Below are 23512 nucleotides of genomic sequence, written 5' to 3'. Positions count from 1 at the left end.
GTACGATGGCTGAGCGGGTTATCACAGTTTTCAAAGAATGCAAGGTGAACTTTGCGTGATGGAGCTAGAGTACTTTCTTTTCTGACATCCCAGGGAATGGGTTCACCGGCATACGCAAAAACTTGCTTGGACCCTTTTAGTTATCCATAACACGAGTTTGGTAAAAAAATTATGTTGTCAAATACCTAGGGAACACCCTTCCCGCCAAACCCCCCCAAACTGTCATATTCAATTATCAACGATATGAGTGTATTATGAAATGTTTTAAGAATACAGTTTGAATCTACTTTACTTACTTATATTGGCTATTAAAACTTTTACTAGCCAAACTCAGAATAGCCTTCCAAGCTCCTCGATCTTCTGCGCTCCTCCTATAATCCATGACTAGAGATGGGTTTCTACCGGGTAAATACCCAACGCTTGGGTATTTATCATTTTGCAGATATTTTTGATGATTTCGTATTCTTTGTATAAAAACCCTGAACTTCCCATCTCATAAAGTCGGATTTTAGTTATATATAGCCGCTATATAGACCGATCACCAGACTTAAAGTCTTGAGGCAAAAAATTGGTAATTTTTCATCCGATTTCGATGAAATTTGGCACAGTGAGTTCTGGTAGACCCCTATTCATTTCTGTGAAATGCGGTTCGGATCGGACTATATTTAGATATAGCTGCCCGATAGACCGACCGCCCAATCTCCCGAAATAGGGGAGGCAATAAAAGATCCATTTATTACCTGAATTCCATGAAATTCGGCACAGTGTGTTCTGGTAGACCCCTACCCATTCCTGGTAAATGTGAATGTAGTACAGATTGGAGCATATTCAGATATAGCTGCCATATATACCGATCTCCCGATATTGTGTAATGAGCCTATAAGATGAGCATTTTTCATTCTATTTCGATGAAATTTGGCTCAGCGAGTTCCGGTACTCCTCTAAATCTTTTTGATGAATATCGTTCAGCTCGGCCCATATTTGGATATAGCTGTCATATAGACCGATCTCCTGATAAATTGGGTAAATACCTTTTACCCATCTCTATCCATGACACCAAGTTTCGAGGTGTCTTCCACCACATGATCTTTTCATCGGGCTTTTAGTCTTCCCGGTTTGCGTGTACCACCGTGTTTTCCTTCAAAAGAATTCTTTGCTGGAGCTCCTTCATCCATTCTGACAACATTACCTAGCCAACGCATCCGTTGTATTTTGAAACGTGTTACAATGCTATCGTCATCATACAGCTCGTGGTTCATACGACGTCTATATTCACCATTCCACAAACTGATCCATGTTTTTTTTACGAAGACTCTTTCTCTCAAACACTCCAAGCACTGCCTCGTATGCTTTCACAAGTATCCATGCCTCAGAACCATATAACAACACGGGTAGTATCAGTGTCTAGTATAGTGCAGTCTTCCTCTGTCGAGAGGTGGCTTTGTTTCTAAACAGCTTACTTAATCCGCAGTAGCATCTGTTTGCCAGTATTATTCTTCGTTCTATCCCAAAACTGGTGTCATTCGTTTCGGTTACGGCGGTTCCTAGGTTGATAAATTTGCTGACTATTTAAAAGTTGTGGTTCCCAACTCTTTCCATTTTTGTACCCACCATCATAGGATGGGGGTATACTCATTCCGTTTGTAACACCTCGAAATATTAGTCTAAGACCCCATAGGGTATATTTATTCTTGTTCGTCTCGTCGTTCTGAATCGATCTAGCCATGTCCGTCCGTCCTTCTGTCGAAATCACGATAGAGGTCGAACGCGTAAAGCTAGCCGCTTGAAATTTTGCACAAATACTAAGATTCGGTGTAGGTCGTTGGGGATTGCAAACCGGCCATATCGGTTCAAATTTCAATATAGCTCCCATATAAACCGATCTCCGGATTTTACTTCTTGAGCCGCTAGATGCCGCAAATTTTGTCCGATTTGACTGAAATTTCGCATGTCGTGTTCTATTATAATTTCCAACAACTGTGTCAAGTACGGTCAACATCGCTTTATAATTTGATATAGCTCCCAGATAAACCGATCTCCCGATTTGACTTAAGCCGCTGAAAGCCGCAATTTTGTGTGTTGATACTATCGAATTCGTTTTATCTCCATTTACTGCCAGACCCATTATCTCTGACTCTCTTTCAATTCTTTTAAAGGCTGCAAGGCTTACTTCTTCCGGTGACCGACCTATGATGTTGATGTCGTCGGCATAATCTTCTCCATCAGGATATTAAAGAGATCACACGATAAGCTGTCTCCTTGTCTGAAACCTCGTTTGGTATTCTTTTCTATTCTTACTGAGCAACGCGTATCAGCAAGTGTCATCCTGCAGAGTCTTATTAATTTTGCAAGGATACCCAACTTAGACATGGCTTGAAACTATTAAAATTTGGGGCTGTTGAAAGCGACTTTGTAGTCAACAAAGAGATAGGTGTTGATTTGTCCTTCTCGGGTCTTTTCCAGAATTTGGCGCAGTGTGTATATCTGGTCCAGGGTGGATTTACCAGGTCTTAAGCCGCATTGATAGGACCCAAGTATCTCATTGACTTTAGGTTTTAATTATTCACACAGTACGCTCGAGAGTATCTTGTATGTGATGGGGAGGAGACTTATTCCTCTGTAGTTGGGACATTCCGTCTTGTCTCCTTTCTTGGGTACGGGACATAGTATGCTGAGGTTCCAATCATCGGGTATGCGTTCTTCTAGTCATATCGCCCAGACAAAAATTGATACATACGCCATATCATTATGTCGCCTCCGGCCATTAGCGGTCAACCCGTCGGCTCCTGCTGCCTTGTTGTTCTTCAGTCGGATCACTGCTACATGGACCTCATTCCGACTAGGAGGTAAACATTCTATATCATCATCAGGGATTGGTTTTGCTATATGCTCTTCGCCCCCAACATCGGACACTAGCAGTTGGGTGAAATGTTCTTTCCATATCTTTAGCAGGTTATCTGTGTCAGTTACCAGATTTCCTTCTTTGTCTCTGCAGAAGGATATGACTGCATCAAAGCCATCGGTTCGATGTTTAATTCTTTGGTAGAATTTCCGGACTTCATTCAGACTCCTGTACATCTCAATTCGCTCACACTCACGTCTTTCCATTTTCCTTTTCTTTCAGCGGAATAGGCGTTTTTCCTCTCTCCTTTTCTCCCGACACCTCTCCTTCATCTGGCACGTTGCTACTGTTTGCAGGGTTGCTCTACATGCCGCATTCTTGGCTTCAGTAGCATCACGACACCCCAAGTACGGATTTCGCGGCATTTTCCATGGAGTGGGCAATAGTTTACCACTGCGCTATTATATCATCGGAACAAGTGGTGCTTTCATCAAGCAGTTGGGTCAGTCGAGTGGAGAATGCCGTTGCCGTCTGTTGTGTTTGCAGCTTTCCAATGTCGAACTTCCGTGCAGTGTCAGATCGTATTTTCCTCGCCATGTTCAAAGGGGTGCGTCTTCCTTCCCTATATTCGCATTAAAATCTCCCAGAATGATTTTAATTTCATAAGCGGGGCAGCGGTCATATTCTCTCTCTAGGCGCTCGTAGAAAATATCCTTGGTCTGCTCGTCTTTGTTTCCGTCGAGGCATGGGCACAAATAAGGCTGATGTTGAAGAGTTTTGCTTTTATGCGGATTGAGGCTAACCTCTCATCCACCGGAGTAATGCTGGAGACAAGGTGTTTCCCAAATCCACTGCCAAATTCATGTCTCGTGTTATGGCAGCTATAGCATAGTATGTCACCGTTTGGTGTTATAGTGACGCCATTCCCAGTCCATCGCATTGCCTGTAAGGCGGTAATATCTGCCTTGTACTTCTCTGATACATCCGCCAGCGTGTATACCGCACCTTCTCTAAAAAGAGTGCGGACATTCCAAATGCAGATCCGCAAATCATGGTCCTTTTTGTCGTTTGCGTGGGTCGTCAACGTTGGGGGGGGGGGGGTCCTTTTTTACTATTCCTTTGTTCCTCATAGTAGTTCTCATAGTTTTCCGGGGCGGGTTACTGGCCCAGCGCCCCAACCGCATGGGTTTTGTGGCATTGCACATGTATCCCTCGTTGTGGCGAGCCGCTTGCTCCAAGATCGGACGCTCGCCACCAGCCGCCCCTAACCTGGGAACATACGCTGATGTTGGCCAATGGTTATTTGAAGGCGCCATTACTCGCATTGTCATCTCGAGTATCATTGGCACTTAGTATTTCATTAAGAGCCAGTGCCACTTGATTTCTCACTGAGACTCTCCTCTTGATAATTTTTGACTGCCCGCAGCCGCACTTGCAGCTACTCCGCATTAAAAACGCAATCTGTGGACGCCCGATAGCTTTCAGCTAAGCTTCCCGTGATAACCATGGACACCCCACAAGACGGGACTCAAAGTTCCAGTTTATGTGGTATTCATAGTTATCGCGTGTCGGCCGGGCTAGATTGGAATATAGCCTCCTGTTAAACCTGGAAGCCATCGTAGCCGAGATAAGCATGTCCGCCTATGACACTGAACGCCTGGATTCGTATCCTGCTGAGATCATCGGACCCTCCCCTTACTCGAATTTCCAGAAACGCCAGATCTTGGAAACGGGTGGTGCGATTTATGTTTTGTGTGCTCTCTTGGAGGCCACCGTTGCGCAGAGTTTAGCATGTCCGCCTATGACGCTAAACGCCTGGTTTCGAATCCTGGCGAGACCATTAGAAACAATTTTCAGCGGTGGTTTTCCCCTCCTAATGCTGGCAATATTTGTGAGGTATTATGCCATGTAAAACTTCTCTTCAAAGAGTTGTCGCACTGCGGCACGCCGTTCGAACTCGGCTATAAAAAGGAGGCCCCTTATCATTGAGCTTATACTTTAATCGGACTGCACTCACTGATATGTGAGAAGTTTGCCCCTGTTCCTTAGTGGAATTTTCATAGACAAAATTTGCATGCTCTCTTACAGTAACCTAAAAACAAAAATTTGGTATCCAAATTTCGGATGGGGTACGTAGGGGGCCACCCCACCTCCAAAACTTACCAAATATATACAGACCATCCATGACAATATGGGACTTAAATGAAAGGTATTTAAAATTAGAAAACATATTTGATATCCAATTGTTGGACTAAGTGTTTGGGGGAGCACCCCAACCCCCGAAATAGCCTTAAATTTGACGAATTTACCGACCATGGCAATATGGGACTTAAATGAAAGGTATTTGCGAGTAAAATACGAATCTGATATCTAAATGTGGGACCATGTTTGGGGGGGTCCACCCCTTTCCCAAACACCCCCCAAATAGGACTTTTTACTGACCATGGCAATATGGGGGCTCAAATAAAAGGTATATGAGTGTAGAATACGATTCTGATATCCAAATGTGGGACAAGTATTTGGGGGCCGCCCATCCCCGAGAACATCCCCCAAATGGGATAAATTTAGGACCATAGCAATATGGGGTTCAAATCAAAGGTTTTTGGAAGTAAAGCACGAAGCTGATATCAATATTCGGGAAGAGTGTCTATTGGGAATAAGAATTATTTGCAATTTGAGGCTCAAAAAAGAGTTTTTTTAGAGTATAACACGAATCTGACATATATTTGCAAAGCAAAGTCACTGAGTGGCCGTCCCATCCCCCAAAACTCCTCCCAAACCGGTCATGTTTGCCGACTATGGAAAAACGGGGCTCAAATGAAAGGTATTTGGGAGTAGACCATGAATCTGATATCATCATTCGGAACCAACTGTCTAGGGGACATCCCCCCACCATAACAACCCCCAAGTAGGACGTCTTTGCTCACCCAAACAATTTGGGTCTTCAAGACAGTGGAGCTCGATATTCATAGTTTTTAGGGCCAATACCCCAAACCGGGCATATTTGCTGGCTTATGGAATAAGGGATTTTAATGAATGATATTTGAGATAAGAAAACGAATTGATATCGAATTTTTAGGCCAATGTCAATATGGGGTTTAAATAAATGATATTTGAGAGTAGAGCACGTTGCTGATATATTTTCAGGGCTTAATGTATGGGGGACTACCCCACTCTTCAAAACACCCCTAAATCGGGCATATTTACCGACCATTTCAATGTGGGGTGCAGAGCAAGAATAGATACCCACATTTGGGACCAATTTTGTGGGGGTCTACCCTTTTCCTTAAATACCCCACAAACAGCAATTTTTTACTGACCATCGCAATATGGGGCTCAAAGGTATTTGGGAGTAGAATACGAATTTGATATCCAACTGTAGGACCATGTATTCAGGCCATCACCCCTTCCCTAAAACATCCCCCAAAGGGCAAAAATTTTTCGACCTCATGAGGCTCAAATGAAAGGTATTTGAGATTAGAAAACAAATTTTATAACCGATTTTGAGGCCAGGTGTTTGGGGGACGCTTCATCCTGTAAACTCCCTTTAAACCAATGGCAATATGGGGTTTGAATAAATGGTATTTGAGAGAAGACCACGATGCTGATATTTTTTCAGGGCCATGTGTCTGGTGGGCCACCTCACCCCCGAAAACACCGCTAAATCAGATAACATGAGAATATAGGGCTGAAATAAAGTATTTTAAGAATGGAGTACACCCTACATCCAATCTTAAATTCGTAGAACAGTAAAGATGACATGCAGATAAAGGCACTTGTTAAACTGTTAGTCAAGCTTCTACTATTTCCTTAGCATGGTATTTCACTAAAAGCTCTTAAATTGTCGAAAATCAATATTCAAAGGAAAATTTTGCTCCATATAAAGGAACAGAAGGTGCAGCGAAGCGGGCCGGGTTCAGCTAGTATTGTTATAAAATAATTCAAAAGCAAGATATGGTCCGGTTTGGACCCCCAAAGGGCGCCCTCTGGGGGCTCAAAAAGTAACATAGAGAGATCGATTTATATGGGAGCTGCATCAGGCTGTAGACCGATTCAGACCATAATAAACACGTATGTTGATGGTCATAAGAGCATCCGTCGTACAAAATTTCATTCCAATCGGATAATAATTGCGACCTCTAGAGGCTCAAGAAGTCAAGATCCCAGATCGGTTTATATGGCAGCTATATCAGGTTATAAACCGATTTCAATCATACTTGGCGCTGTTGTTGAATATCACATAACAAAATACTTTGTGCAAAATTTCATTCCAATCGGATAAGAATTGCGCACTCTAGAGGCTCAAGAAGTCAAGATCCCAGATCTGTTTATATGACAGCTACATCAGGTTATGAACCAATTTGAACCATACTTGGCACAGTTGTTGAATATCATAACAATTGCGCACTCTAGAGGCTCAAGAAGTCAAGATCCCAGATCGGTTTATATGGCAGCTATATCAGGTTATAAACCGATTTCAATCATACTTGGCGCTGTTGTTGAATATCACATAACAAAATACTATGTGCAAAATTTCATTCCAATCGGATACGAATTGCGCACTCTAGAGGCTCAAGAAGTCAAGATCCCAGATCGGTTTATATGGCAGCTATATCAGGTTATGAACCAATTTGAACCATACTTGGCGCTGTTGTTGGATATCATAACAAAATACTTTGTCCAAAATTTCATTCCAATCGGATACGAATTGCACCCTCTAGAGGCTTAAGAAGTCAAGATCCCAGATCGGTTTATATGGCAGCTATATCAGGTTATAAACCGATTTCAATCATACTTGGCGCTGTTGTTGAATATCACATAACAAAATACTATGTGCAAAATTTCATTCCAATCGGATACGAATTGCGCACTTTAGAGGCTCAAGAAGTCAAGATCCTAGATCGGTTTATATGGCAGCTATATCAGGTTATGAACCAATTTGAACCATACTTGGCGCTGTTGTTGGATATCATAACAAAATACTTTGTCCAAAATTTCATTCCAATCGGATACGAATTGCACCCTCTAGAGGCTCAAGAAGTCAAGACCCAAGATCGGTTTATATGGCAGCTATATCAGGTTATAAACCGATTTCAATCATACTTGGCGCTGTTGTTGAATATCATAACAAAATACTTTGTGCAAAATTTCATTCCAATCGGATACGAATTGCACCCTCTAGAGGCTCAAGAAGTCAAGATCCCAGATCGCTTTATATGGCAGCTATATCAGGTATAACCGATTTGAACCATACTTGGCACAGTTGTTGGATATCATAACAAAATACTTTGTCCAAAATTTCATTCCAATCGGATAAGAATAGCACCCTCTAGAGGCTCAAGAAGTCAAGATCCCAGATCGGTTTATATGGCAGCTATATCAGGTTATGGACCGATTTCAATCATACTTGGCACAGTTGTTGGATATCATAACAAAATACTTTGTGCAAAATTTCATTCCAATCGGATAAGAATTGCGCACTCTAGAGGCTCAAGAAGTCAAGACCCAAGATCGGTTTATATGGCAGCTATATCGAAACATGGACCGATATGGCCCATTTACAATCCCAACTGACCTACACTAATAAGAAATATTTGTGCAAAAGTTCAAGCGGCTAGCTTTACTACTTCCAAAGTTAGCGTGCTTTCGAGAGACAGACGGACGGACGGACAGACGGACGGACGGACATGGCTAGTTCGACTTAAATTGTCACGACGATCGAGAATATATATACTTTATGGGGTCTCAGACGAATATTTCGAGTAGTTACAAACAGATGGACGAAACTAGTATACCCCCATCCTATGGTGGAGGGTATTACAAACTACGTTAAGAAGGCAAAAATTTTTATCGTTATCCATATTGGTGGGTTCCTTAAATTTAGCCCGACCGAGCGCATCCTTTCTTGTATTCCGATGTTCCTGTCAGGATTCAAATGCTGGCGTTCAATTTCATTGGCAGACATGCTAACCTGCTTTGAGGAAATTATCCCACTCAGAGTTGGGTTCCTACGCCTTTTGAAAGTCCAAATGGAAATGCGACACTAACTAATGGGCCAACAAAGGCTACGTCAGGTTTTCCACTAGAGTCTGTCGCGGGCTGAGTGTGTACGAATGTATACTAGTGTATGAGCTCTTTTTCGCCCTGACTTTGTGGAGCTGCCAGGGAGCACCACCAAACAACAACAACAACAACAATCCAATGTAGCCCAGCAAGCCAGCCATCAGACCAACAATCCATCGACTATCCAACCAGGCAACCAACAACTAGCTAGCTGTTTGGGTAATTAAACAGGCAGTCAAACCATAGCTGGCTTGGCTAAAGAATTTGAGCACTTATTTGAAAACTACCACGGAGCCGGGCTGCAGAGAAAGGCAGAAATAAAAACAAAAAACAGGCAGCCAGGCTGGCAGGCAGATGCCATGGCAGCAAAATTGTGGCGCGCCACCATCATTAGCAGACACTGGCAGACACCAGGATGGATGAACGGGCATTTTGCCTGTAAAAGTCATGGCGAAGTAAATAAGCGGCCCAAGTTTGGCTCATATGCAGCAAAGCCCATGGCCAGGGGAGGGTATATAGGCAGAGGGGTGGTGTTGTTAAAAAAAGCCAACTTAACCTATATAAGAACAAATACGCAAAGTTTTTTTTTTTTTTTTTTATATACACCACCAATACGCACAATTATTAATACATGCTTCGTTGTGTATCTATGAGTTTATATACTTGCACACGCACACACACCCCATTTAAAAAGGAGAGTTTTTCTAGGAGCGCTAGTAGCACTTTTTTTATATTTAAATATGGTATATGGTTCAAATAGAGAATTTGACCGGATACGGATATTTTTGTTCTTAAAGGGACTTTGAAATTATGATTGATTGTCATGTAAATGTACAACACTATGTAGCACTGTAGGGAACTATACAGAGTTAATGCTTGAATTAGTTTGAAGAAATCCATTCCGGCAATGCTTGAAGCTCAAGAAGCCATATGTGTGGATCTAGTCTGTTGAAACCGTCCGAACTCCAAATAACCCCATAAACGACCATGTAAATCTGGGGAGGCAACAAGCGTCTCAAATGAAGGGTTTTTGGTATTCAAATACGAATCTAGTTTCAACATTAGGCAGCAAGTGTCTGAGATGGCGCCCGAGCCAAAACTGCCTAAACTGGACACACTGGTCGATTGACTGACTTACCGAGGGCTGATTTTCTTTTTTGTATCATCTTTTTTTTTTTTAAATTGGCTATGATAGAACGTTTGTCCCATTGGCCGATTACCGCCCAAACGGCCCAAACAAATGTTGGTCTTGGGTCATAGGCACGGGATATGGCCGGATTTGGTTTAGGTACTAAAAAGTACCATAAAGTACGAAATGGTACATATTTTCCCAGTGCGAACGGGCTAATAAAATTAAGGGCTAGAATTATGTTCTTGAGTTCAAATTCACGCCTCGAAAAAATAAGGTTCGGAAAAAGAATTTGGAAAATCGTACCGAAAGTGGAAGGAAAAAAGTACATTTAGTACCACAATTGGTATTATTTGGTACTTTTTCTGTAAATTGAGCTAGGGATCTGAATTTTGGAACTTTGGTACACAAAAGAGTTTTTGTTTTTTTTTTTAATGGAGGCTGCCGTAGCGCAGAGGTTAGCATGTCCGCCTATGACGCTGAACGCCTGGGTTCGAATCCTGGCGAGACCATCAGAAAAAATTTTCAGCGGTGGTTTTCCCCTCCTAATGCTGGCAACATTTGTGAGGTACTATGCCATATAAAACTTTTCTCCAAAGAGGTGTCGCACTGCGGCATGCCGTTCGGACTCGGCTATAAAAAGGAGGCCCCTTATCATTGAGCTTAAATTTGAATCGGACTGCACTCATTGATATGTGAGGCCAAATGTTTGCGGGGACATACCACTTCCACAATCCCCATGGGAATATCGGACTCAAATAAAGGATTTTAAAAATGAAGAAAGTCTAACATCCAAACTAGGTTAGGTTAAAGTGGCAGTCTGCCATCACACTTAGACGTTATCGTCCATTGTGATACCACAGGAACAGGAGAACGAAGATGGCTTGAAGTTAATACCATTCAGATCGCTTTAAAAAACTCAACAACTTGCGCATGTGCACATCTGCTAAATCAGACAAGTTCTCAAAGAAATGAGAACCTAAAGCGGAACTTCTTCTGATTGCCAGTGCGGAATACACGCAGCAGATGTTCTATAGTCTCTTCTTCCTCGACGTCCACACAGCTTCTGCAAAAGTCGTTACTAGCAGCCTTCAGTGTGTCAGCATGTTTTCCGATCAGACAGCGAACTGTCATGAGGGGCGCAATTACTGAGATGTCTGTTCTAGCCTGCGACAGCAACGAATTAGACCTCTTCAGGTCTCGACCAAGCCACATAATTTTAGAATGCGCTCACAACCGTCGCTTTTTGATCATCTATCATTCACTGACCTTGTCCTGAAAACTTAGCTTTTTATGTCACTAGAGGTATACCCACAGATTTCAGTGTCCCTGGATGTGTAGGATAGTACCTAGTCTCGCAAGCTTGTCCGCTCACAATTCCCTGGGATATCTCTGTGGCCCGGAACCCAAAACAGATGAATATTGAACTGAATATTTGAATATTGAACAGCCATCTCGTTGCGAGATCTGCGACAGTCGAGGGCGGTTTTTCAATTCAGAAATTCTCCAGGGATTTAAAGGCTGCCTGGTTGTCTGAGAAGACATTTATGCCAGTTATCGTTATGACGTTATATCTTAGCCATTTTACCTTCTCTTTAATTGCAAGGATCTCCGCTTGATACGCATTGCAGTGGTCGGGCTTCTTCTCGATATGACCAGTTCTAGTTTCACAGTTTCACATATTAGATGCCTTTTCTACCTTTAATACCTTTCGTTTGACTCCCATATTGAAGTGATTGGTGTATATTAGCATTAGGCATGTTTTGGGGTTGGGGCGGCCCATCTGGCTATCCCACCCCAATTTTGAATACAAATTTTTTGTTTTTAAGCTACTTTCAGAGCTTTTTACTTACTTTATTTAGCCATTACAGATAAATATTCTGTATTCCTCTAGCCGAACGTAGAATAGAAGTCCAGGCGCCTCGATCTTATATGCTTCTACTCTAATCTCTGATATCCAGTTTCGAGATTTTGCATTCCACTTGGTCACTCCATGGGAGTTTTGGTCTTCCCCTGTTGCGTTTTCTTTTATGGTCGCCCTCAAAAGGCAACATGAACCAGAAAACTTTGAGAACGCAAACAAAAACTCTCATCTCCTAGATCTGGCAATTTTCTAACCTTTGCGGGTCCAAAAAGCACTGGAGAAGCTGGAGCGCTAAAGGTGCCCGATTGCAGCAGCGGTAGTGGCACTGTTGGTCCTTTGCCTAACACACCAACCTATCTCACTGAGTACGCACTTTTCTTTGCCAAAAACCAAAACAATTCACCCTTGCATACATCTGTGGCAATAGTGAATAGTTTTTAAACTAAAGTAAATGAACTCTCAAAAACTTTATCAAAAACATTCCAACATCCTTTCGACATTAACTTCCAACAACAAATATTGTTTTAGTGTAGACGTCATTCAGTCAAACATTCATTTCAAACTTTTGCTTGGGTAACCGAATAAGGAAACCACAGACAAAATTCCTTTCTCTGTCCTTAGTTTGAATCAACATTTAGGATGGTTTACATTTGAAAGGATGTGTTCACATCAATGCCTTTGCTTAGCTTTTACGAAAATGGTTTCTGTTAAAGACTTCTAATATCTTTTAGTCGTAATTGCTAAATGGGCACAGCATGAAATTGAGAAAAATACAGTGCTGAGGATTATTGTAGAGAATTCACGGGCTCACTGTGAATCCTTTAAAGACAAATTTGAGTAGTTTCTATGGATTTTCAGTCATTTTGTTGTCAACTTCATATGAATTTTTTCGTTTTTTTGGTTGAAAATTGAGAACACAATCTCTAACAACTGAAAAAAGATTCTTTGAGAAATTGAAAAAAAGGAAAGATTCGGCCTACCCTCCACCATGTGACAAGTGACTTTTTTGAATATATAAAACTAATAACAAGTTTAAGACGATATGGACCTAACTTGTCATGGCTGTTATAAGTCATATAGAATAGCAACTTCAAATAGCAGGCAAATCGAATAATAATGGCGTCTTCTAGAGACTCAAGAAGTGAAATAGCTACATTGGTTAAAGTAGGTGCTATATCAGGTTATAGGCTACCGAGCGCAGAGGCTAGCATGTCCGCCTATGACGCTAAACGCCTGGGTTCGAATCGAGATGTCGCACTGCGGCGCGCCGTTCGGACTTGGCTATAAAAATGAGGCCCCTTATCATTGAGCTTAAACTTGAATCGGACTGCACTCATTGATATGTGAGAAGTTTGCCCCTGCTACTTAGGGGAATGTTCATGGGCAAAATTTGCAATTAAAACACACAACGTACGAAATTTCAGCCAAATCAGCCAAGAATTGGGTCTTCTAGAGGCTCAAGAAGTCAAATCAAGAGATTGGTTTATATGGCTGCTATATCAAACATGGACCGATTTGGCTCATTTACAATCCCAACCCACCTACGCTAATAAACAGTATTTGTAACTTTGAAAGTTAGAGTGCTATCGTCAGTAAGTCAACTTTGTTGGACTTATTACTTGGGAGGAGTATTTGGATGTGATAATATTGGGTTGCCCAAAAAGTAATTGCGGATTTTTCATATAGTCGGCGTTGACAAATTTTTTCACAGCTTGTGACTCTGTAATTGCATTCTTTCTTCTGTAAAAAATGTATATTTGATTAAAGTTCATTCTTAGTTTTATTAGGTTAGGTCAAGTTGAAAGGAGGGTGCTGATATTAATCCGCCCCATGCCACTATGGACAAACACATAAGCCAGTAATCGGCATGCTATTAGCTCTAAAAACTAACCTCGATAAACAAAATTTTAATATAGGAATTCCGTGCTACTTACAAAATCCTTAATTGTTTTCCATACCCCTCCCTTAAGTTGGTTCATGTCTGATATTGTGTCCCCACCTAAGTACTGGCGTCTATTAGCCTCAAAAACCGGGCAAATACATAGGAAATGCTCCAATGTCTCATCATCTTTCCCACATGCCCTACACATGCTCTCACTTGCCGCAACGATTTTGCATAAGTGAGCTCGTAGTCCTATGTGTCAGTATCGCAAAAGCTATACTGACCTCTTTCTTACTTCTTTTCAGTAATAGCCTTGTCCTCTCACAATTCGGATCCTCCATAGGATTTTTGCCGTCTTACCGACTGTTTCGCTATTCCACATTGTTACCTGCATCCGGATCACCCCATAGGATTTTCGCCTTCCTATCGACTGTTTCGCTGTTCCACAGTGGGCGTTCCTCGCCCACGCCCTTAACTCGGGCTGCGTCAACCCGAGAGGCTTGGGGTTAACCAAGTTAATTAACGGCAGCCCTCTGCCTTTCATTGCCAAATCGCCTGCTCTTTTACTCCCCCTTACTCCGTTATGGCCCGGCACCCAAATTATGGGGACGGTGCCATCCTCAGAGAAAGCGTTAATCTCCTTCTTACACTGCAAGACTGTCGCGACCCTATTGTTATTGTCCTTATGGTCATTTTAATGTCTGTAAAGCAGTTCAGACAGGCGAGGACGACTATAAAGCATTCGTCCTCGCCTTAGCACCACACCATCTCACTCATTCCGTGATCGCCCGGATCCCCGCCTGCAGGACCGTATTATGGTCAGGCAGTCTAAAACAGATCTCAGTCTCTGGGTTCTCAATGTAGATCCCCAGGCCCACTCTGTCGTCTAGCTTTGATCTATCCGACCTCAAGTGTCGTCTCAGGTATCCGATCGGAAATCTCTTCCCTTCCTCGCCTCGATTATACAACGATGGCATGAGCTGCTCCCATCCTCCACCCATTCACCCATCGCCTCAAGTCTCAAAGCCGCAGTGTCAATGGGTCGGATAACTACAATAGCCTCCAGTGCCCTTGTGGGCGTGGTCCTCATCGTTCCGTCTATGCCAAGACAATATGTCCTCTGAACCTGCTGTATTATCCTTACGTTGCCCCCTTTCTCCATAGCACGCCACCAAACTACTGAGGCGTAAGTTGTCTCAAGTGCTGTCTCAGGTATCCGATCGGAAACCTCTTCCCTTCCTCGCTTCGATTATACAGCGATGGTATGAGCTGCTCCCATCCTCCACTCATTCACTCATCGCCTTAAGTCTCATAGCCGCAGTGGCTGTCTCATACTTAATCTGTATGTGAATGGGTCGAATATCTAGAATAGTCTCCAGTGCCCTAGTGGGCGTGGTCCTCATCGTTCCGCCTATGCCAAGACATCATGTTCTCTGCCCCTGCTGTATTATCCTTACGTTGCCCTCTTTCTCCCTAGCACTCCACCAAACTACTAAGGCGTAAGTAAGTATCGATCTAATCACGCTCATGTAGAGCCAGTGGTCTATCCTCGGATTCAGTCCCGATTTCGAGCCTAGGGCCCGCCTATATAGTGCCCACATTTGTGAGCCTTCTCAGTACGATCCTGAATGTGACACTTCCAATTAAGTTTCCTGTCCAAGATTACTCCCAAAATATTTGACGTTGTCAGACATCCTACCCGTCCTAGACTTCAGCCCCTGGGTTCTCAATGTAGACCCCCAGATGGCAAAACTAATGTTCCGTCAGTTCAAGACTGTGCCGCTGTCAGCAGTGCCTCGCACTCGACCTCAAGTGTCGTCTCAGGTATCCCATCGGAAAGCTCTTCCCTTTCTCCCAGGTTCCTATCGTCGCCTTCTCAAACCATCAAACCATCCTCAAACCATTCTCCCATCGCCTTAAGTCTCGTAGCCGCAGTGGCTGTCTCACACTTAATCTGTATATCAATGGGTAGAGAATAGTCTACAGTGCCCTAGTGGCCGTGGTCCTCAACGCTACGCCAAGACAACATGTTCTCTGAACCTGTTGTATTGTCCTGACGTTGCATTTTAGCTCCATCGAAATCCACCAATTTAGTGAGGTGTAAGTTGGCACAGGTCTAATTTTGCTCCTATAGAGCCAGCGGACTATCCTCGTATTAAGGCCCCTTTTCGAGCCTACGGCCCGTCTACATATTGCCCAACATGTAAGAGTCTTCTCAGTACACTTCTGAATGTGACACTTTCAATTCTGTTTCCTGTCCAAGATTACTCCTAAGTATTTGACCTTGTCGGACATCGAAATCGTTTCATTGAGGAAGTGTGGTGCGTCAAATTGGCCCACCTTCGTCTTTCTTGTGAACAGGCATATTTCAGTCTTCTCTGGCTTAATATTGAGACCCCTGAGTCTAGCCCAGTCATATGCCATATGCAAGACCCTTTCGGCCCTTCTGCATAGCTGGTTCGGATCCTTACCCCTTAGAAGTTCAAATCCCTCCTAGGTCAGCATCCATAATAGTTTATTTATGGTGGTCTCCCCAAGGAGTGGCGATAAAATGCCCCCCTGTGGCATGCTCTGTGCCACTTTCTCCCTTATATTTATGTCATGGCACCCACCTGTTCCTTAGCGTATGGTTTATCAAGCCTCTTAGGACCCAGGCCACCTGGTCTAAGGGATAAATCATTGTCTTGGTCCGCACATTGTTAAACGCCCCCTCGATGTTAATGCAAACCGCCAATGTGTTCGTCTTGGCATCGAAGGATTCTTCTATTTTATGCACAACCTCGTGTAGAGCAGTCTCCACTGACCTTCCCTTGACATAGGCATGCTGTTTGTATTTCAGCAGTTCGTTGGATGTCGTACTCTTTATCATGGTATTCCAAATATGTTCCATGGTTTTGAGTAGAATCGCTCTAAGGCTTATAGGTCTATAGGCCTTTGGTGTCGCATAACTTGCCTTGCCGGGCTTGGGTATAAATACCACCCCCGGCACTACCCCGGGCTTGAGTATAAATACCACTTCTAATGCAAGGCTTTCGGAGTATATGCAAGTCCTAGGCACCCTGTGAAAATAGTGGCCCGATTAGGCCTCCGTTTGCATTAAAGCCGGAAATGTTGCATCAGGCCCGGGTGACTTAAATGGTTTGAAACTCCTCGAGGCTTCCTTGACCTTAAATTCCGTTACGATTAACCTTCGATCAATCTCACTATTCCAAGATTACGTTGTCTCCGCGAGTCCCGTCGTATCCTGCGGAATATGCTTTTTCATCAAAAGCCTCAACATGTCCTGCGTTGTCTCTGCTGCCACTCCCATGTCGTCTGCTAACGTTTCACTTTGGACATGGCTTTTGAGATAAACTTTTTCATCTTGGCGGCGCCATTATCGCCGTTCACAGAAAAGCTTCCAGAAGGCTTGTTTTGCCGCTCTGGTAATTTTATTGTATTCCTTGAGGCGTGTGTGCCACACATCCCGGTAAACTTCTGCTTTTTTACGACGTGCGTACGTCTTTCACAATGTTGCGAATCTTTCCGGTCATCCAGGGTTTTTCTGATTTCCTTTCTCGAAGAGGACAACTATCGAAAGACCCCACTGTTGCAGTTGTAATCCTGTTGACATTTTCGTCAATGTCTTCTATGCTTGAACAATTTAAATTATCTTCCCCAAGTCTTCTTCGGAGAAGTCTTCCGAATTTTGGCCAGTTGGTTTTCAACTTATTACAGACGCTTATCGGATTAGATGCTGGCCGTGCTATTCTAAACCTAGTGTAGCGATGGTCAGAGAAGGAATGCTCCACGGAGACCTTCCAATCCTGAACCTCATCGCCACTGCAACTATGAGACTGAAGGCAATAGAATAATGGATGGAGGATAGGAGCCGGTCACACGATTGCGGTAAAGTCGAGGCGACGATAGGAAAACTAAAACATATAAACCGATCCATCGATATGACTTTTTAAACCCCTTGAGGTTTTAATTCACACCTGATATGACTATAGATATGACTGTAGCTCCTTCTACGACCACCAACATTCGTGCTAGGTATGATCTGAATCGGTCTATTACCTGATATAGCTTCCATATAAACCAATGTCCTGAATATACTTCTTGTAGCTCCCTTCATAAGCGTAAAAAGACCTCTGGGATGTGGGCTCTATTGAGGCAGGTGGCTGATTTATATCCGCATCCTCTTTTCAACCCAACGCTTCGATGAGTTACAAACGGAATAACGAAACTATGACACCCCCATCCTATGGGGGGTATACCCACATCCTAAAAAACGTTTTGGTAATATTTTTATACCCTCCACCATAGGATGGGGGTATACTTATTTCATCCTTCTGTTTGTAACACCTCGAAATATGCGTCTGAGACCCCATACAGTATATATATTCCGTCCGTCCGTCTGTCATTCCGTCCGTCTGTCTGTCGAAAGCACGCTAACTTTTGAAGGAGAAAAGCTAGCCGCTTGAAATTTAGCACAAATACTTCTTATAGGTGTAGGTCGGTTGGGATTGTAAATGGGCCAAATCGATCCATGTTTTGATATAGCTGCCATATAAACTGATCTTGGGTCTTGACTTCTTGAGCTTCTAGATTTTCGTCCGATTTGACTGAAATTTTGCACGTAGTGTTTTGATATCACTGCCAACAACTGTGCTGAGTATGGTCAAAATCGGTTCATAACCTGATATGGTTGCCATGTACATCGATCTTGGGTCTTGACTTCTTGAGCTTTTAGAAGGCGCAATTCTTATCCGATTTTGCGCGTGTTGTTTTGGTATCACTTCCAACATTTGTGCGAAGTATGGTCCAAATCGGTTAATAACCTGGTATAGCTTCTTGAGCTTCTAGAGGACGCAAAACTCGTCCGATTTGACTGAAATTTCGCACGTAGTGTTTTAATATCACTTCCAACATTTGTGCGAAGTATGGTCCAAATCGGTCCATAACCTTGTATAGCTGCCATATAAACCGATCTTGGGTCTTGACTTCTTGAGCCTCTAGGGGGCGCAATTCTTGCCGATTTAACTGAAATTCTGCACGTGGTGTTTTGTTATGATATTCAACAACTGCGCTAAGTATGGCTCAAATCAGTCCATGTTTTGATATAGCTGTTATATAAACCGATCTTGGGTCTTGACTTCTTGAGCCTCTAGAGTGCGCATTTATTATCCGATAAGAATGAAATTTTGCACCACGTGTTTTGTTATGATATCCAAACACTGTGCCGAGTATGGCTTAAATCGGTCCATAACCTGATATAGCTGCCATATAAATCGATCTGGGGTCTTGACTTCTTCAGCCTCTAGAGTGCGCAATTATTATCCGATTTGGCTGAAATATTGTTTTGTTATGAATTCCAACAACTGTATTAAGAGTGGTTCAAATCGGTCCATAACCTGATATAGCTGCCATATAAATCGATCTGGGGTCTTGACTTCTTGAGCCTCTAGAGGACACAATTATTATCCGATTTGGCTGAAATATTGTTTTGTTATGAATTCCAACAAGTGTATTAAGAATAGTTCAAATTGGTCCATAACCTGATATAGCTGCCGTATAAACCGATCTGGGGTTTTGACATTCTTGAGCCTCTAGAGGGCACAATTCTTATCCGATTTGGCTGAAAGTTTGCATGAGGTGTTTTACTATGACTTCCAAGATTTGTGCTGAGTATGGTTGAAATCGGTCCATAACCTGATATAGCTGCCATATAAACCGATCTGGAGTCTTGATTTCTTGAGCCTTTAGAGGGCGCAATTCTTATCCGATTTTATTGAAATTTTGCACGTAGTGTTTTGGTATTACTTACAACAGCTACGGTAAGTATGGTTTAAATCGGTCAATATTTTGATATAGCTGCCATATAAACCGATCTGGGGTCTTGACTTCTTGAGCCTCTAGAGGGCGCAATTCTCATCCGATTTGGCTGAAATTTTTGTGTTTTGTTATGACTTCCAATGACTGTGCTAAGTATGGCGCAACTCGGTACATAACCTGATATAGCTGCCATATAAACCGATCTGGGATCTTGACTTCTAGAGGGCGCAATTCTCATCCGATTTGGCAGAAATTTTGTACAACGGCTTCTATCATGACCTTCGACATACGTGTTCAATATGGTCTGAAGCGATCAATAGCTTGATACAGCTCCCATATAAACCGATCTCCTGATTTTGCTTCTTGAGCCCCTACAAGGCACAATTCTTATCCGAATGAACTGAAATATTACACAATGACTTCTACAGTGTTCAGCATTCATTTATGATCCGAATCGGACTATAACTGGATATAGCTCCAATCGCATAACAGTTCTTATTCAATATTATTTGTTTGCCTAAAAAGAGATACCGCGCATAGAATTCGGCAACTGCGATCCATGGTGGGGGGTATATAAGATTCGGCCCGGCACACTTTTACTTGTTTTTACTATTTCCACGAATCATAGGACTGTCTGTGGTAATCAAGCTTGAAGTATTGGAAGTAAAAACAAAGTTTATATCTAACCAAATCATATAAATTTACGGTGCCTAAAACCTAATACGTTGAGATTGCTTTGAACCAAAATGTGATATGAATGTTGAAAGATATAACGCAATATCAGTGATCTCCACAAACTACAGACAGCAATACTAGATTTTATAATAATAATAAGCGAAATATATTACTCATAAATAAATCTTTAGTTGGATTTAAATCATACGCTACTAAACTCATTTCAATCTCGATCTTTTGCTTATAAATTTTTTTATATTCCAGTTTGACTCAAAAGTAGCTCCTTTTGAATTTCCTGCAGCTTTGTTCTATAATTAAATTTGATTTGATATAATTTACACCACGCCACACTATTAAAGACATTTTGTTGTTTTTTGCTTTCATTCTGCAAATTATGTGTTTAATAAAATATTCGTAATAACATAGCAAGTCATCGGTGATTTGCTGATAGGTGGTGTATTGAATGTTTTAGTGTTTCATGTCTAGTTAATGGCTGACGAAGTTAAAGCCCTCTCTGGTCTGTAATTATACAGAAGTTACAGTTCAGGCAAGTTGTATTTAGTCCACAGTGGCCAACAGCGTAGAAAAATGTTTATGAATATTGTCAAATGTCTAAAACTTCTTATTGCTCCAATAGAAGGAACAGTGGATACTTCTCTCATATCACTTAGTGCAATCCGATTAAAGTTTAAGCTGAAGGGGCCTGGTGGTTTATGCGACCCCACTTGATAGAGAAGTTTAACACGGCAGGATACCTCAGAAATGAAGCCATCATTATTAGGGGCATAACCACCAGCATTATTATTATCAAGGCTTTAAGTTCGGTCGCCCCGCTCCGCCCCGGAAAACTATAAGAATCACTATAAGAAACTGAGGAAGTAACAAATTAAGTTCGGCCGGCCGAACTCGGGTATATATGTAAACCACCTTTCGTCAAAATCCGGTGAAAAATGCATACCTCATGGCCCATAGCAGCTATATCGAAATATGTTCCGATTTTGAATCTTGATCGATCTAGACCACATTGCAGAAATAAGTCGAGGGGCTCACTATCGCAAACTTCGGCAACTCTAGGACAATAAATGCACCTTTTATATGGCCAAGACTTTAAATCGAGATATCGGTCTATATGGCAGCTATATCCAAATCTGGACCGATTTGGGCCAAGTTGCAGAAAAATGTCGAAGAGCCTAACGCAACTCATTGTCCCAAATTTCATCAAAATCGGATAATAAATGTCGCTTTTATGGCCACAAATCCTTAAATCGAGAGATTGGTCTAAATGACAGCTATATCCAAATCTGGACAGATCCGAGCCAAATTAAAGAAGAATGTCGAAGGGCCCAACGCAACTCATTGTCCCAAATTTCATCAAAATCGGACAATAAATGCAGCTTTTATGGCCACAAAGACTTAAATCGAGAGATCGGTCTATATGGCAGCTATACCGAAATCAAGACCGATCCGAGCCAAATTAAAGAGGAATGTCCAGGGGGCCAACACAATTTACTGTCCCCAAATTGGCAGCTATACCGAAATCAAGATCGATCCGAGCCAAATTAAAGAGGAATGTCCAGGGGGCCAACACAATTTACTGTCCCCAAATTCGGCGACATCGGACAATAAATGCGGCTTTTATGGCTACAAATCCTTAAATCGAGAGATCGGTCTATATGGCAGCTATATCCAAATCTGGACCGATCCGAGCCAAATTAAAGAAGAATGTCGAAGGGCCCAACACAACTCACTATCCCAAACTTCGGCGACATCGGACAATAAATGCGCATTTTATGGGCCCAAGACCGTATATCGAGAGATAGGTCTATAGAGATAGCTATATCCAAATCTGGACCGATCTGAGCAAAATTAAAGAAGAATGTCGACGGGCCCAATGCAACTCACTGTACTAAATTAAGGCAAAATCTGACAATAATTGCGCCTTTTATGGTCCCAAAACCTTAAATCGAGAAATCGGTCTGTATGGTAGCTATATCCAATTCTGGACCGATCTGAGCTAAATTGGAGAATAATGTCGCAAGAGCCTAACTTAACTAACTGTCCCAAATTTCTGCGAAATCGGATAATAAACGCGCCTTTTATGGGCCCAAATCCTTTAAACGAGAGATTGGCCTATATGGCAGCTATGTGTAAATCTTGATCGATCTAGACCAAATTTAAGAAAGATGTCAAGGGGCTTCACTGTCCCAAATTTCGGCGACATCGGATGATAAATGCGCCTTTTATGGGCCCAAAGCCTTAAATCGAGAAATCGGTCTATATGGCAGCTATATCCAAATCTTGACCAATCTGGGCCAAATTGAAGATGGATATCGAAGGGCCTAACAGAACTTGCCGTGCCAAATTTCAGCAAAATCGGATAATTAATATAACTTCTATGGGCCTAAGACCCTTAATGGGCAGATCGGTCTATATGGGGGCTATATCAAGATAAACTCCGATATAGCCTATCTTTGAACTCAACTGCTTATGGACAAAAACGAATCTGTGCAAAGTTTCAGCTCAATATCTCTATTTTTAAAGACTGTAGCGTGATTTCAACAGAGAGACGGACGGACATGGCTAGATCGTCTTCGATTTTTACGCTGATCAAGAATATATATACTTTATAGGGTCGGAAATGGATATTTCGATGTGTTGCAAACGGAATGAAAAAATGAATTCGGTGGTTGGTATAAAAACGAACCCCCCTCAGGTTGACGACCCACGCAAACGAAAAAATTACCCTGATTTGGGGATTTGCACCTGGAATGTCAGTACTCTCTATGGAGAAGGTGCAGTATACGAGCTGGCGGATGTATTAGAGAAATACATGGCAGATATTACCGCCTTACAATGAAGTGCAATGGACTGGGAATGACGTCACAACAACACCAAATGGTGACGAACTATACTATAGCTGCCATAATACGAGGCATGAATTTGGCTGTGGATTTGTGGTTAGTCGGAGACTGAAACACCTTGTCTCCAGGTTTACTCCGGTGGATGACAGGCTAGTCACAAGCCACATAAAAGCCAAAGTCTTCATCATTATTTGTGTCCATGCCCTGACGGAAGACAAAAACGAGAAGACCAAGGATATTTTCTACGAGCGCCTAGAGAGAGAATATGACCGCTGCCCCGCCCATGATATTAAAATCGTTCTGGGGGATTTTAAGGCGAATAAAGGGTAGGAAGATATCTTTGGTTCAACAGTCGGAAGTTTAGCCTCCGCGACATAAC

At 42.4% G+C, this 23512-nt stretch overlaps 1 protein-coding gene across 2 annotated transcripts in view; it reads left to right on the top strand.

Annotated features, from left to right (window-relative positions):
- Positions 1 to 23512, top strand: part of LOC131995343 (uncharacterized) — a 466869-nt gene that overhangs the window by 87697 nt on the left and 355660 nt on the right. The gene's annotated exons all lie outside the window — the stretch shown is intronic.

The sequence above is a fragment of the Stomoxys calcitrans genome, chromosome 1, assembly GCF_963082655.1.
Source record: "Stomoxys calcitrans chromosome 1, idStoCalc2.1, whole genome shotgun sequence".
In the NCBI taxonomy this organism is placed as follows: Eukaryota; Metazoa; Arthropoda; class Insecta; order Diptera; family Muscidae; genus Stomoxys; species Stomoxys calcitrans.
Note: the sequence above shows the minus strand (reverse complement) of the source record. Positions and strands in the feature narration are given on the sequence as shown.